This window comes from Mastigoproctus giganteus, chromosome 4 (assembly GCF_048544385.1).
Source record: "Mastigoproctus giganteus isolate SK-2022 chromosome 4, ASM4854438v1, whole genome shotgun sequence".
Taxonomy (NCBI): Eukaryota; Metazoa; Arthropoda; class Arachnida; order Uropygi; family Thelyphonidae; genus Mastigoproctus; species Mastigoproctus giganteus.
Window position 1 is genome coordinate 221,180,247 of NC_143578.1, and position 15,737 is coordinate 221,195,983.

Below are 15,737 nucleotides of genomic sequence, written 5' to 3' on the forward strand. Positions count from 1 at the left end.
ACTAAAATTGTGTTTGGGTATCGGGGATTATCTGTTTGACCGTCTCTACTTATTGTCGTTATGTATCTCTTTATCTAGCTATAAACAAGCTACATTTTCGTTTTATTTGAGAGGAGGTTGTTTCTATTGTGCCGTATTTGCATGAAAAAAGTTTTTTCCGTGATCTTGTTTTCATGTGTGCTCGCTTGTGTTCTGTTACATATTAATTAATTAAATATATATATAAAAAAAATGTTAATGTTTATACTCCGGCATGACCACCAGGTCAGTGGAGTTTACAATAAATCAATACAAATGTTAATCATATTTAGCAGACACGGGCTTGAACCCCGTGCACTCTCGCTCCTAACCACTCGGCTACGTCATATATCCAGATCTATATTATATTATATTATATTTATTATATTATCGTTGTTTATATAAAATTAAAAATCTAAAAACGGTAGACTCTGAAGCATAAACTAGAATGTTATATAAATTAGAAAAAATTATATACACAAAAGAAAGCAATTGTAAATGTAAATTTTTAACACAATTAAATATCTGCCCGTCCGTACAAAAGTATGTGGAGCACTTTTAAGTAGTCTCCAGATGATTGTAACTTATTTATATAATTTTCAATATATAATTCATATTCTTTTCTCCATATAACCTCATTTCTACTAGCAGTGAATTTAACATATTGATATTAGTAGTGGTATTTAGAAAATGATGCAAGAAAGCAAGCTTATACAGAATCAGCGGGGAAAAAAAAAAAAAAAAAAAACCACTACCCAACTTCTCCAATAATCTGCATAAGCTTAGGTAGATATACGACACCAGATGGAAATTTATTCCAACAATCAATTACTCGCTTGCTGAAAGAATATTTTTACAAATCTATTCTGTAATTATTATATTTTTTGCAATTTAAGTTTATACCCCCTTATATGTGTTATCCAAGAAAGAATAAGTATATACAGCTTTAAGATTGTTACGCTAAAAAGAACTGATGCAAAATTATATCAGCCGTTGACCTAACAACTATTTAACTGCATAAAAGTGCAATGAAAGGATAACGCCAGTATATTCTTTTTGTGCTAAAAAATACGAAATATTCAAACCTGTCACAGTATAAGCTTTACCCAGAATTTAATTCATTAAAGAAATTATATGACTGATAGAAATTACATGACAACTGCTCACCTCCATGCAGTTTACGAGGACTGTGCAAAAAGAATGTTTTTTATAATTTTTAATTACCCATTTATCTTAATATAATTCCAAGTTTTGATAGTTTTTTTTTCGAAATAGTCCCCATTTGATGTAACGCACATGTCCCAAAACTGCTGTCATTCTCAAAAACTTTGTGAAAACCAACTCTTTGACAAGTCCTTCTTCAAAATCTCCAATCGCTTTGATGACCGTTTTCGAACAGTTTAAATTTTTTTTTTTTTTTTTTTTTTTTTTTTATGTAAGAAAATGGCAAAAGTCACAGGGCGCAATCTGATCAATATGGGAGATGAGGTACACATTTAACAGAGAGTATGAGAATACTTACTGCCATGATGAAACATACAACTATTGCTATGGAGAGTAGGATTTTTCAGGTGAATACTTTAGATCAGGGCCTTAATAAGCAACAAAATTCTGGATAGTAACTGTTGCATTATGGCACATGCAGAGAACACCATTCCAGTAATAGTCATTGGAGACTTGATATTTGCTATTTGGATAGTAATGGTATAGCGCCAAGTCTCACTGATTTTCCAACAAGTCATCAGCATCTTCAATTTTTTTATCTTCATCTCCAAACAGATATCAACGTGTGTTTATTTTATTTTTGTCCGAAATATTGGAACATGACACGACCCATGTCAATGGTTCGAATACTATCCGAAAGTATACTTATTAATATCATCAAGACTTTTGAAAGACATACAGTGATCTTCAGGCAAGCAACAGAGTTTTTTTTTTTTTTTTTAACAGTTACTCCACACGCCTGAATACTTGTACATGGTTTTCCAGCCTTTATTACTGATTGGCGTCCATTTTAAATATTGTTATAAGCTTTTTTCACAACATGGCTGAGTTATCCGGTCTCAGGCGATGGCTGTATGGTGGCTTTTATTCCTGGAAACTCATGTTTTTCGTCCAGCGGTGTGTGCGTCAGATATGCGCTAAAGCTACGAGACGTCAATATATTGTGTCTGTAACTGCATGCACTCTTCGAACAGTTTGCTGTTTACTGGACGAAAAAACCGAGTTTCTGGGAGTAAGAACCAGGTAACCTCCCCAAAGACTGACTAACTCAGACACGCTGTGAAAAGAGCCTATAAAAATTCCTCAAGTCATTAACGGGTTTCGAACTCAAGCCTTTTCACTTGGTGTGGGAAGCCAGGCATTATAACCACTTTGCTATTCGGCAACAGCTTTTGTTCAGCAAATTAGTAAACAGACAAAAGGATGCATGCAATTAGAGAACAGTATACTGACAGACACCTCATGCCTTAACACACATAACCTAACCACCTTGTTTAAACTACCGTGTAGCTGTGCTGCATCGAAGTACAGGATCTCTGTGGGCTTCCTGTAATATGGAATAAATTTCTTTACAACTTTTTTTTTTTTAAACGGTAGTAAAATTTACGAGCAGTTTATTGTTCATGTATGTCAGCCATAATGACATAGGCGAAAATAACTATAAGCGTCTTTGAGCTACCGCCACGCCAAATACGTGCACAATAAATTACTGCGCATTTGCGCATGCTTAGGTAAAGGATAATGCTATACGGCAGTAAATTTGAAATATTTGGAAGATTTTTATTATTACTTTTTTATTTATGATCATTCTTTTTGAACAGCCTCGTATTTACTACTAAAATGAAGTTACCCGAATCAATCTGAAAACGATATTGTCTTCGGTACACACTACCAGATGTCAAAGAGACAATCACATTGTAACAAGAGATCTCCAGCTATTAACCACCATTTTGATGATACTGATATTCTGAAAATTGGGTAAGTTACTTTGTGTTGAAAACATAAGGTTCAACCGGTAATTATTCATACTTAAATAACAGGCGATACGGAACTAAATTAAATTTGTTTTCAGTACTTTATTAAATAATAAACCGTTAAAAACATTTTATCGACATGCTTCCCCACAGGCCCGATCACACTTTTTTTTTCTTCTTTTTTTTTTACGAAATGGTACTTATTATTTCTAATAAAATCACTGCTATTAGAAATATATGCTTAGTTTCATTTCAAGTAGCACAAAATAAAATTCTTCTTGACAATTATATAAAATTCTAAAACTTTGGTTAGACGAACTTTTAGCGTTTATTTTACAAATGGCATAGTAAAAAAATATTCAATGTCGAAAATCAAGCGCCTTTTTCTGCGTAACTTCAAAATCGGATAAAAATCTCATTTAGTAAATATAATAACTTTGAAAAACTTTGCTCCGAAAAATTACTCCCAGCTTGGCAATTGGTAACGCTCTAATAAGGAGAGAGCACAAAGTACTGCCTTAATGATTGCCGTTTATCTAGACCTATTAGCCAATGTATATACTCATCTTTCGTATACTTCTGAAAATGTACACAAAACTACTTAAAATTTATTAATAAATGTACTTGGTCATAAGCAGTCAGGGTTTTTATTCAAATGAATACATTCTAGTTATTTAAAAATTGTTGAATTATACTCTACACAGTATGAATTACAGATTTGTAAGGAATTTAAATTCTGTTGCTGTATATTTAATGCAAAATCTAAGGCTGTACTTATTTATTCAATTAATTGCTAGTTACAATCGCCCCTTGTACAGCGTGCAAGTTAGAAGGGATTTAAACATCAATTTCAAAAAGCTGCCTTATGTGCGCTGTTTTTTTAACCAATCATTGGGAAATTTAAAGGTATCGCCTTTTATTTCCGTAAAATGTTAAGAATATGACAGTCAAACAGGTTTAACCAGTGAATATAATTAAAGATTAAAATTTGAGAAATTTGATTTAAGTCGACTAGGGAAAGAAATAGTGAGAGAGTTTAGCACATTGGCTAATATTTATTGTGAAATGAACAATTTAGTGATTACCAAAAGGAGACTGAAAAAGAGAAATTATCATGCTTGAAAGCGAATAAGTAGAAGCGCTAATCAGATTTATCTAATTATACTAAAGGAAGTAATAAGAGGGGGCACCAAACCCTTCATTATAATAATGAAGTATCCTTGGACACTGGCAAAATCCCTATATACAGAAGACTCACAAAACGACCTCCGATTCACAATACAAGATTGTAAGAATGAAAAGGATAACTGGAGACTACTAAGTTAGCCTACTGTGCCAGAGAAATTCGGAGTTCGTAATTACTGAGGGAATGAGGCGGGGAAGTTATCTAGACAGGACAGCGTTATCATGGAATTATAGCATACTTTGTTAAGATAGGGGATTGTTTCTAACCATTTATTATAATAAGTTTGGCGTTGTTTTAATTAGACTTTAGTACCACTTGTGTGTTAAGCGCCAAAAAAATTAAGGCTATGAAGCGTCAGTATAATGTGTTTGTAACTGTGGGTATTCTGTGATCGATTTGCCTGTTTGCTGAAACAAAACCCTAACCCTAGTTTTTCGGAAGAACGAACCATGCAACCCTCACCCGAGACCAATTAACTCAGCCACGTTGTGCAAAAAAAGTTCATAAAATTGCTTACACCATTGACGGGATTCGAATTTTTCCTGGCATTTTCCACGCGGTGTAGGGAGGCGTGATTATATCCACTGTGCTACCAGCGAGGGCTAGTACCATTTCTGATGGAATCCCACAAAATCCAGTATACTACAGCAGTGCAACATTAGCGGTCAGTAAACGCAGTGAGGAGTGGTATTTAACACAGCAGTCGAGAATTCGTTCCGACCACACCGCGCCAGACTTTTAATAACGCATCCGTTTTGTTGTTACATTTTTACCATTTAAAAGTGAATTCATGCAATTTTATTTCATTATAATATGCTTTTAATTGACTTCATGTATTGTGATGTTAGACTCTTAATGACATAAATTTACTGTTTTTTATTTGCTTCTAAATTACTTCATAAATTAATATTTTTATTTAATTACACTACTGTACAGTAACAAGTTTGTTGAAGCAGCTTAACTCGTACAGTAAAAGCTCTTTATAGCGACCCTCTTTTACGTCCCACACGTTATAACGTCCTATGTGGTTGATCCCTACCAATTTCTCATTAATCTAATCCTATTTTATGAACAATTGATATAACGCCCTTCCAATATAACGACCGTGTTCTCAATCCTAGGGGGGGGTCGTTCATAATATTGATCAAGAGTGAAGTAGTGGAATGCCAATTCCTAGTTAAAAGGAATATATCTTCTCCCACTGCAATACAGGATTCGCAACACTGCTTAAATAAAAATAAATAAATTTTCTCTTTTTATTCCGGGATGAATACGCGGTCAGATGTGTTTTATGATGTCCATGAGGCTATCAAGGGCCTCAGGTTGAAATGATACCCACTAGTCCATGAGAGAACTTCAGAGCTCCTGGAGATTGTGAGGGGGAGAGAAAGAGAGAGGTCTCCCGAGAGCATCCCAAACATGCTCTAAATGGATAAGGCCAGGAAATCACGCTGACCAACCTACGGATAATGTTCATTTACAGTGGTAAACTAGTCCGGCGCAATGTCGTTAGGCATTACTGTCCTCTACTGCAACTTAAAAAAAACTCACATAGGGGATCGAGATGTGATCTTTATGTCGCTGTACGTTATTGTGTAAAAACAAAATGTCTATCTTGGTCTTCATTTAGGTGGGCCTGTGTCCTGTCTGAATGTGTGATGATGGATGAAACACGGTAAATGAGTGACTAAGCATTGTGTACTGTTAGAAACCAGGAAAAAAGTGTGTACGGTGTAAGTATTACTATGATAGCTATATACTTGCCCTAGCTCTATGTCCACCAAGTCTTCTCGTTTCAGACCCTCAATGTTCGTTGTTGTTGTAGTAGGGTTTTAGGAGCATCAGCGACTAAGGCCATATTGCTTCGTATATACTGTCTATAAATTTCAAAAAACCCGGAGGAAAAACAATGCTACCGTCGCCTAAGACCGACTAACCCAGCAACGTTGTGGAAAAGGCCTATAAAAATTATGGGCCCGAGTCCGAGTGACGTCATCGACGAGTATCGAACTCAGGTTCACTTTACTGGAACCGAGATTATCACCAGTCACCATAATTTTAGTTTTACACACATTAGAAACAGTCCTTTTTTCTTACTTCCTTTACATACTCTCCCCAGAGTTTCTTTAAGATGATCCTTGGAATTTCAAATTAGCACAGTATCATAAGTTAATTAAAAAAGCGTGAATAAAATACAAAGATGGCCATCTCTAGTAGAATTTAAAAAAATGGTAGTCGCCAGAACTGTATTAGTATAGGAATAATGTATTAAGACTAGCTTATTTGAAATGTTTTCTATTGCATATTTTTGACTTCACATACCTGAGAGGTGTAGAAAAAGTGCACTTCACAGATATGATAATTTGCTAGTACTATTTATCAAAGAAATTTAGAATTTTGTGCAATGTAACTTTCATTCACAGTGGCAACCGGCCATCCTATCGCATATATTAAATTATTAAATCCATCTTTTAATTTGATTTAACCTTAATTGCGAGTCACACGGCACTGAATGAAATACTGATACTGTGGCTTCAGTACAGACTACTTATTAAAAATTCTGTATTGTACTCGTGATTTTCAAATCACAATAGGCAAACTGCTGAAGATATATAATTTCTATAGGGAGAGATATCATTTCACTTCTATTAAAACATTTATTTATTTTATTTTCTAAACCCATGCTCCAGCAACAGCAAACACATTAATTTTCCCGTTATGAGCATAAACGGAAAGTAACGATTAATTAAAGAAAATAACTTCCCGCGAGCATTCCCGACTAACGTGATTAGTATTAGCCATGTAGTACGAGGAAGCCACAGACTTTTGCTGCAAGGGTCAAAAAAAAATAATAATAATACTGTAATAATAAAAATAAATAAAACAAAACTTTATGCGGCCTCAAATTAGTTTTATAGACCTGGAGATTGTTATGAGGGGAGGGGGGTAGTTGACGCATATGCATTTTGATCATAATAGGCCAGTCAGCCCTCGCGGTACCCGAGTTCAAGTGGTTAGATTGATAATCACTTGAACTCGTGTAGTTTGAGTCCGGAATACTCGAACCAACACATTACTTGAATAATGTGTTGGTGAGTTGTTTATCTGGCCCACTTAGTTACTAGGAGGCATGATCACCAAAGATGGCAACTCCCAGTATCCGTCCACGACATGAGGAGCCAGGCCAGGAGCAGACAGACGTCTGACGGGGCTTGCCCTGGCAGAGCCTGGGAAAAGCCCAAATGAGAAGAATGGGGACAATGGAAAAACGAGAATCAAACGTAAAGGCGAAAATGGGGAAGTGAAGCACACAGAAATCTGCATCCACAATATACCGACCTCCTTATGGCCAATTAAGATCTGTGGAGTCGGTATATCATATACCTCGACGAAAATTCTAAAAAACCCAAACTGCATTAGTTCATATAGTATCAGTGGTAACAAATAATGCAAGGAAGCAAGCTTATATAGCATCAGTATGCCAGTTCATAGAGTATTATTGTGTATTACCGGTAAACGTGTACAACCACGGGCCGTTTTGCATGTTGTAAGGTCGAAAAACTCCGGAATAGCTCAATGGAAAAACCATTTTCCCTCCACTTGAAATTAGCTAACTACTCGCTCGATTAAGCCTTTAAATATTCCTCCAGTTTCCAACAGTATATTATCCCAGACCTCCCTACATATATCTCTATAACGTAATTAAAAATTCCTTCTTGAAAAAGAAGAATGACAATTTCTTCAATGATTATAAAATTTGTAAAAGTTTGGACTGAGTAATTAGTGGCAAACCCACCATACATCTAAGTCACGAACGTATATTTACTGTATTTAATTTATCATTCGTCTTTCAAACTTTTTGGAAACATTATATTAAAATTTAGCTTTATTTTCTAACACCGTCGCAATAGCGCTAGTTCCACCGTTATTTAATGCTCTCTTTGAAGAAGATATGTATCAGAAATATTACATCAGTAAAATTTTAATAGTAATATCTTTCGAAATTCTTCAGCAGAAAGAAAAGGATCATTTTTATAACTGAACAAAAATACCAAATATCTTTACATTGTTCTTTACAATCAAAGAATATTATAAAAATACAGAGAGGATATACCTCGTGACACATGACTACTTTTCTAACCAATGCTGTCCTAATCTACCTTGAGCTTTAACCTATCTCTTAGTCATGGATGGCAGTTGGAACAGTTTGTGCCTAGGAAGGATGGAACAGCTATAAATCTGAAGAATATAAACGTCAAAACTAAAGGTGGAACATGGGAGATGGAAATATAAGGGGTATAAAGTCTCGGTCGCCCTAGTCTCAGATGGGGGGGCTAAAAGAAAACCATAAAGGGAGTGAGTGCATTTAGGTGAGACAGAATGTGGGTGGTAGGATGAAGAGTCAGACACTAAGGATATACAGCCCCACGAGACGAGAGAATATCGAATAATCCAATAGCCAGCCAGCAGTCAGAGAGAGAGAGAGAAATGAAAAACGAAAGTAAATTATTGCTTCCAACTTTGAGGGTACAATAGCGAAATATAACAACGGGGAAAATTTAACTGACGAAACCCGATATTCTATTACAGCATTTCCCAACCGGTAATTCGCGAAAGAAAGTTCGAAACGGTATTATTATTATTATTTTTTTTTTTTACTGTCTTACTATTATTTTAGTGTCCTCTTAATTTATAAAAAAATAAGTATTTAACTGTTCGCATGTTTCGGGAATTATATTTTAATATTACCAGGCACCTAACTACAAACGTTAATATCAAAGTTTTTTTTTTTTTTTTTATAAACACAACCCCCCCCCCACACACACACACACGTGTGTGTGTGTGTGTGTGTGTGTGTGTGTGTGTGTGTGTGTGTGTGTGTGTGTGTGTGTGTGTGTGTGTGTGTGTGTGTGTGTATCACAGAAGCTCTGTTTTTAATAGATTCACTCAGTTTAAAAAAAAAAGTCAATTTATTAAATGAAATATTTAGCAGTTACATGAATACGAACCACAGCCAACGTCTGTTACACAAAGCATTTGCGAAGAACACTGCACCATTACAACCACAGGCAAATAAAACATGGAATGAACAGATTAGAGTAATTATACAATGGAGTTACTAAAAAATAGACTGATGAGAAGCGGTTGAGACAGAAAGAACATAAAAATACACAGCTATTTCTGTAATTTTTTTTTACTTTTAATTGCTTTCAATAAACTCACACAAAACTGAACAAACAGCAGGGAGAAATGAACGGAATAAATAATACGGGAGGTCGCACATATTCTTCGGTAAAATACTAGTTACGTTCAAATTAATTAATTTAAACAATTCTCACATAAAGTCCCTTACTAGAGCGATCATTCTGAGGGTACCGCTACCCTTTGAAAGTTATGTTCCTAACTGATTGTTACTTACACCTAACCCATTTATAACACGGATTTACAGTAACATGGCCCTCGTGGGTAGAATCGCCGCCCTTCGTACACCGGGCGGAAAAGACCCGAGTTCGAATCCCGCCGATAACGTGAGGAATTATTACGGGCCTTTTTCACAACATGGCTGAGTTAGTTTAGGCGAGGGTAGCATGGTTTTTCGTCCAGCAAACAGAATATCGACTTTATAATGCAATTTACAGAGAATATACACGGAGCAATATGGCCTTAGTCGCTAATGCTCCTAAAACCCAACTATAACAACAACAGTAAAATTAGGTGACCGGTTTTCCGGGATTTGTTTCGTGTTCGTAAGACGTTTTTCTTTCGGAACACAAACATCCTAGTTTTTCTGAAATTTTAAATGAAATGGTTTACCTGGCCGTTTTTATTATCTCCATTTGTAGGAAATCATTCTGAAACTAGATCTATCAAATACGACTTTATAAAAAGCATTCTAATGTGTTGGAAAATCCACTCAACCGCGTTAGTTCACCAAGAGCTAATTCTAAGAAAATAAGAGTGACAGCTGTGCACATACATATTTCCTTCCTTCTGTCTATTAAACGAGCTTAATGTTGCAGATTTTGAGTACAGCCGCTGTGCTATCCTGAAGAGCAACCTCCTGTGGTTGAAATTTCACGTGAACAGTGGATAAATGCTCGTAAACATTGGTGGACAAATTTTTCTTCCAATCTCCGTTGCTCTTGCTCAAGAATGCAATGCTATTTTTATGACTAGTTCGTCGAACTTTGTAATTTTGAGAATTTTGTTCTTTAGAAGATATAACAAGTAATTCACACAATCAAAAACTCGCTGGTTAAGGTTATACATTTTTTATATTATATATATATATATATATATATATATATAAATATTATTTTTTTAAAATGATAATAATAAATACCAAGCCATCAATCATTAAAAGTTTTCAAAGTATTGAAGATATTGCTTCTTGAAGATAAAAAGTACCGAAATTTATTGTAATTTTTTTTTAATCACCATTAAATGAATGACACTTTCACATAGGGCTTTGATGAAGAGGACTCGGGAAAGCTAGTACGAGTGCCTTGTTAAATTTTGGGATTATTCGAGCCGCCCGGTAAAAAAAAAAATGGGGGAAAAATAAGAAAGAAAGAAAAAAAGGTTTAGTAAAAATTATCAGGCTATTTTAACCAAAGATGACTCTTTGCTAAAAGTCTTTCAGAGTAAGAACACTTTTTTTAAAAAATTTACAGCACAACACTGCATAGCACGCTTGGCATAGTTAATAAGCCATTACTAAATTTATATTCCAAATTCGCATTTCGAATACTGTATTCAGGTCTGGAGACCGCAAGTAAAAAATACAACTTCTGGAGAAGGTTCAGAGAAAGGCAAAGCGAATGTACAAGGTGTGGACTGCAAAGTTTGAAAACCAGACATCTAAGGGGAGATCTTATATGTATAAAGCACTGAAGAATTGAATAAAAATGAGGAAGTTCTGTTCTCCGTCGTGCGTGAGACACGAACCAGGGAACACAAATATGAAATTGCAGGGAATAACAGAAGATTGGATCTCATTGAGTTCACCTATGGGCAGCGAGTTGTCAAACACTGGAATAAGTTGCATCCCAGCGTGGTTCAAGCAGTAAGTCTGACTAAGTTTAAAGCAGAAATAGATGAATTACGTTGTAGGAATGGGAACAGTATGAATATTCTCTTTTATATGAATTTTTATTACCTATTTTTGGCTGATGCAGAAAAATATTACCTCCTTCCATCATGCGACCTTTTTTTTAGAATACTAACTGAATATTCTGAAAATTGCACAATAGAGGGATCATGGGTTACGTGTATCGGACGATCAAAATTCTTAAATTACGGGGTGAAGGAAAATTTCTTCCCTAACTGCTTGAAAATTTTTGACTGATCACAAATTCAGGCTGAGGAAATAATATTATTCAAAGATGATATATTTGATATGTATAAAACGTCTTGTAAATAGCTAGAAAAATGGGTGGGCTGAACCCTTTCAATAAATTGAAATTTATATAATCGATACTTTTAAAAAGTAAATCTTTCTCCCAGTTTGATCTTAGGGTAGGTCTGAATCAGAGGTAGGGTATCTGATAGTAGTATTGGAACACAACATCCCTTTCACTATGTAAAGCCAGTTTCATTAAACACGCTCTTTTCAGAATTCATCCTTCCTCGTGTTCTAGGAGGAATTTATATATCACCATACTTGACATTCTGTAGGCTGAACAAATCGCGCTATAATTTGAAGCATTTGTGATAATAGTTCCGAAACTTGTTTTTGTTTCGAGTTGAAGATTATCAATTGTAATTTAACAGGAAGAATTAAATTGCTCTCATGTGTAGCACAGTAGTCATAATCAACGTCCTTCCACCCCAGGTGAAAAAAGCCCTCAGTTTGAATCCCATGAATGACGCGAGAAATTTTCATGAGCTTTTTTCACAATATGGTTGAGTTACTCGGTCTCAGGCGAGGTTTGCACAGTTTTTTAATTCTGAAACTCTAGTTTTTCATCTACCAAGAAAAACAATTTCGTCTAACCGACGAAGAATACACGCAGTTACAAACACAATATACTAACGCCTCCTAGCCTCAGTTACATTCTCGCTTAATAACCTAACCTTTCAGTTAAAATGCAGGCTGAAGCTACAGCAAGTGCTACTTATTGCTAATATAGTCCTCTGTGGCAGTATAGTGGTTTCGCCACTTGTCAATCGTTTTGAGAGGTCTTGGTTTTATTTTCGTCTATGACTGGAGGAATTCCCAAATTCCTCTTCAATCGAATTAACCGATCTCGAAGGAGGGAGTAGAGTCCATCCGAGCTATTCCCGTTTGCAAATAGGCCCGCTTCTTCAGCCATAATACACTTATAGGATATAAGTAACGCTTGGAAACCGTTAACATAATAATTATTAATTACATGTTCTTAAATATACATGAAACCGTTGTCAGACACGAATGTTAGTCGAATAAGTATCAGGAGCATCTTGCTCAGGAACTCCAATTGTTTCCTTCTGCTAAACTCCAGCTGGTTCAAAACCGTAAACCTACAGATTAAAGGACTAGATTTTATTAAAGTAAAACCAAGCTCATTTAAGGCAATCAAAATTTCGCTGGTCGTTGTATGGTTTTAGGCGCATTATGGTTTCAGGAGTTGTATGGTTTCAGCAATTTAGGCCACAGCGCCGCATATAACATTCCTGTAAATTGCGTGTATTCTGTGGTCGATTTTCTGTTCTGGACGAAAAAAACCGAGTTTCCAGGAATGTCACACTATGTCGAAAGAGTCCAATTTCAATTTGAAGGCAGGTCAACAAACAGAACTGTAGTATATATGGGCTGAAAAAACATTCAGGCGGACGAAGTAGGGTTCTCCCATGAGTTATTTCGAGTTTATCAGTCCGCACAACATGAATGCGCACTTGTAGATGTAATACACATCGGAAGAATATGGTCTGAATCTGTGATGCGCCTAAAACCCAATACAGAACAACAACAACAACTGGGTTAATGAGACAGTCTGACCAAGAAGTCAGACTGTCTCTTTAACTCTAGTTTTCCATAAATGAACCCATAGTCGGATATTTATATAGTCAAGAAAATGACACTATATAAATGCCCGATTTCTGTTTTGTGTACCACTATTGTATTTTGTTCTCATCTCTAGCATAATACTACCAGATTTCGTGGTCTTTCATACATCATCTAGCAGATATTAAGGCATTCATTGAGAGAAACTGGGACTATGGATTGAGAAAAGTATGTAATATCTGGACACCAGATACTGACATTAAATATTAAGGTATTAAGATGTTATATATATTAAATATTGTGACTTTACTGACCAAAGCAGGATACGCTCTCAACATGACTTCTGTGAGTGAAAGTAGCCAGAGATCCCAATGCTGAGATCGCAACAGTCGTCGAGTCGCCACAATTCCTTTTCTTTTTATTAATTGCCATAGATGAAATTTTCATCTATGTATTGAGAAATGATAAAAGATTGGAAACCTCTGAACTAAACTGGCTAATTCATTAACGTAGTTCAGCTTCTCGGTCTTACTTTCGGTTGCTGATTCAAAACATTCTAGCATGTTACATTATACTAAACAACATGTGGAAATTTCGGAAATCTGTATGGGCGAGCCAAGAGGTTTCCACAATACTATTCTCAACTCACTGCATTACAGAAGTGTCAAACAGCAGTGTTAACGACTCATCACTTACAACGTCTCACCATTTTCTTTCTTATAGACATCCACTTACTGCTGCGTGCCTTTTTTACAGATGCCTCCATGGATGCTATTCTTTCTGTATTGACATCAGTACGTTTTCTCTTACAAACCAGTGCCGCAAACAGTCAGCATCCATTCACTGTCCAACTCCAACCTTACAGAACCGATATGTTTTATCTTCCGCATTTATCGCTTCTACTTCTGCTTTTTGGAACAACCTTCCTTCACATGAATTTCCAAAAATTACAATCCATTGAAATTCAAGTCTGATGTCAACAAGTATCTTCTGTCTTCTTAGCCTTCAACTCCTGCTCGGTACTATATACTACAGGTTTTAATACCTTTCGTATTTCTGTGATACAGAAATAGCCAGGGAACATGGCCTGACTCGAATTTTTAACCACCCTTCTCACCTTCATATCATCACCAAACTTTGACAGCTTCCCTTGGAAATCCATGTATATATCTTTTATGAAAATTTGAGATAGGTGAAGATCCAACACCGAGCCTGGAGGTACTCCACTTGTTACATTAGTCCAAACGGAAGTGTAACTTTTTATGACACTAGTCTAACCTGAAGTCTAACCATATTATGAAAACTCTCTATCGTCTATCTTTTAGCCATGAATACGATCTTACTGCGGTCTGAATAGGATCGTACCGATAATTCCAACTTTGGAGTTGGAGTTACAAAAGCTTTAATAAAAACTTTTTTGTAACTCCAAATGTTCCGAGCAAACTGTTTAGTTACCTACATCATAGCAATTTAGCAGACTGGGCAGGCATTACTTCTTAATGAACCACGTTGGGATCTATTCAAGATATCACTATTTTCGAGATGGGTTAACTATAGACTCCTCCCTAATACAGAAGTCAAACCTGGCCTATAATGTCCAACTCATCTTTAATGCTACCTCTGTGGACTGAGGAGATAAAAGCACTTCTCGGTCCAAGAGAATTTTCTTGGAGTCTAATGACTCTCATTAACATTACTAACAGTCTGATATATTCACATGCAGCTTTATTAATTTTAACTTAATGTACACATCCTTCCCTGCAGTATTATCCTCCCTTAATCTCTAGCTTTTCTAACAAAAAAAATTAATTATTAGGGTCACCTGTAATTGATTACATTTACCCATGTGTTTTGTGTCTGTATATTGCGTGTATTCTCTGGTCGATTTGCCTGTTTTGCTGGACGAAAAACCCCAGTTTCTGTGGGGGAACTTGCTATCTGAGACCGACTAACTCAGCCACAGAGTGAAAAAAAGCCAATCGACAGGATTCGAACCCGGGCCTTTTCCACCCCGGTGTGGGGAGGATGGTGACGATACCTCTGTGCTATCCGCGCAGACTAGCTTTTATAACAAACGCTTTTTTGAGATTATGATGCAGGGCCGGCGGAACACGGTAAGACTGGTAAGCAGGGCTTACTGTTTCGGCATCCCCAGCCGTTACCAACGTCTGGGGGCACCGAAATTCAAAATTTTTATTATAATATTTAATAAAAGTATCTCAAGGGCGCCCTTCGGATACTTTTCCGCCTAGGGTTGCCAAAATCCCTAGGGCAGTGCCTGTTACTATATCACTTATTTTACACCAATCTGACTCCTTAACATTCCCCAAAGATTAGAGCTATATTTCGATTGTAAATATGGTTAAGAAGTACCTGTTCAACTCATCTTCCATTTCTATTTCTTCTGGAATTTCTATGGACCCTACACTGCAAACAATTAAGGGACCTATTTAAATTACTGAGAGAGAGAGAGAGAGAGAGAGAGAGAGAGAGAGAGAGAGAGAGAGAGAGAGAGAGAGAGAGAGAACATAAAGTATTAAACTGCTACCATATGAGTATGGTATCATTT

General features: G+C 36.0%; 1 protein-coding gene across 3 annotated transcripts in view; it reads left to right on the forward strand.

Annotated features, from left to right (window-relative positions):
* The window catches only part of LOC150087425 (uncharacterized), a 108,595-nt gene that overhangs the window by 78,703 nt on the left and 14,155 nt on the right, over positions 1-15,737 (forward strand). The window contains exon 1 of one of the 3 annotated variants that reach the window (XM_090371177.1): positions 2,922-3,000. The exons of the other annotated variants lie outside the window; for them this stretch is intronic. The gene's annotated coding sequence lies outside the window, so the exon portion shown is untranslated. Of the gene's footprint in view, positions 1-2,921; positions 3,001-15,737 lie in introns of those variants that run through there. 3 annotated transcript variants of the gene reach the window in all.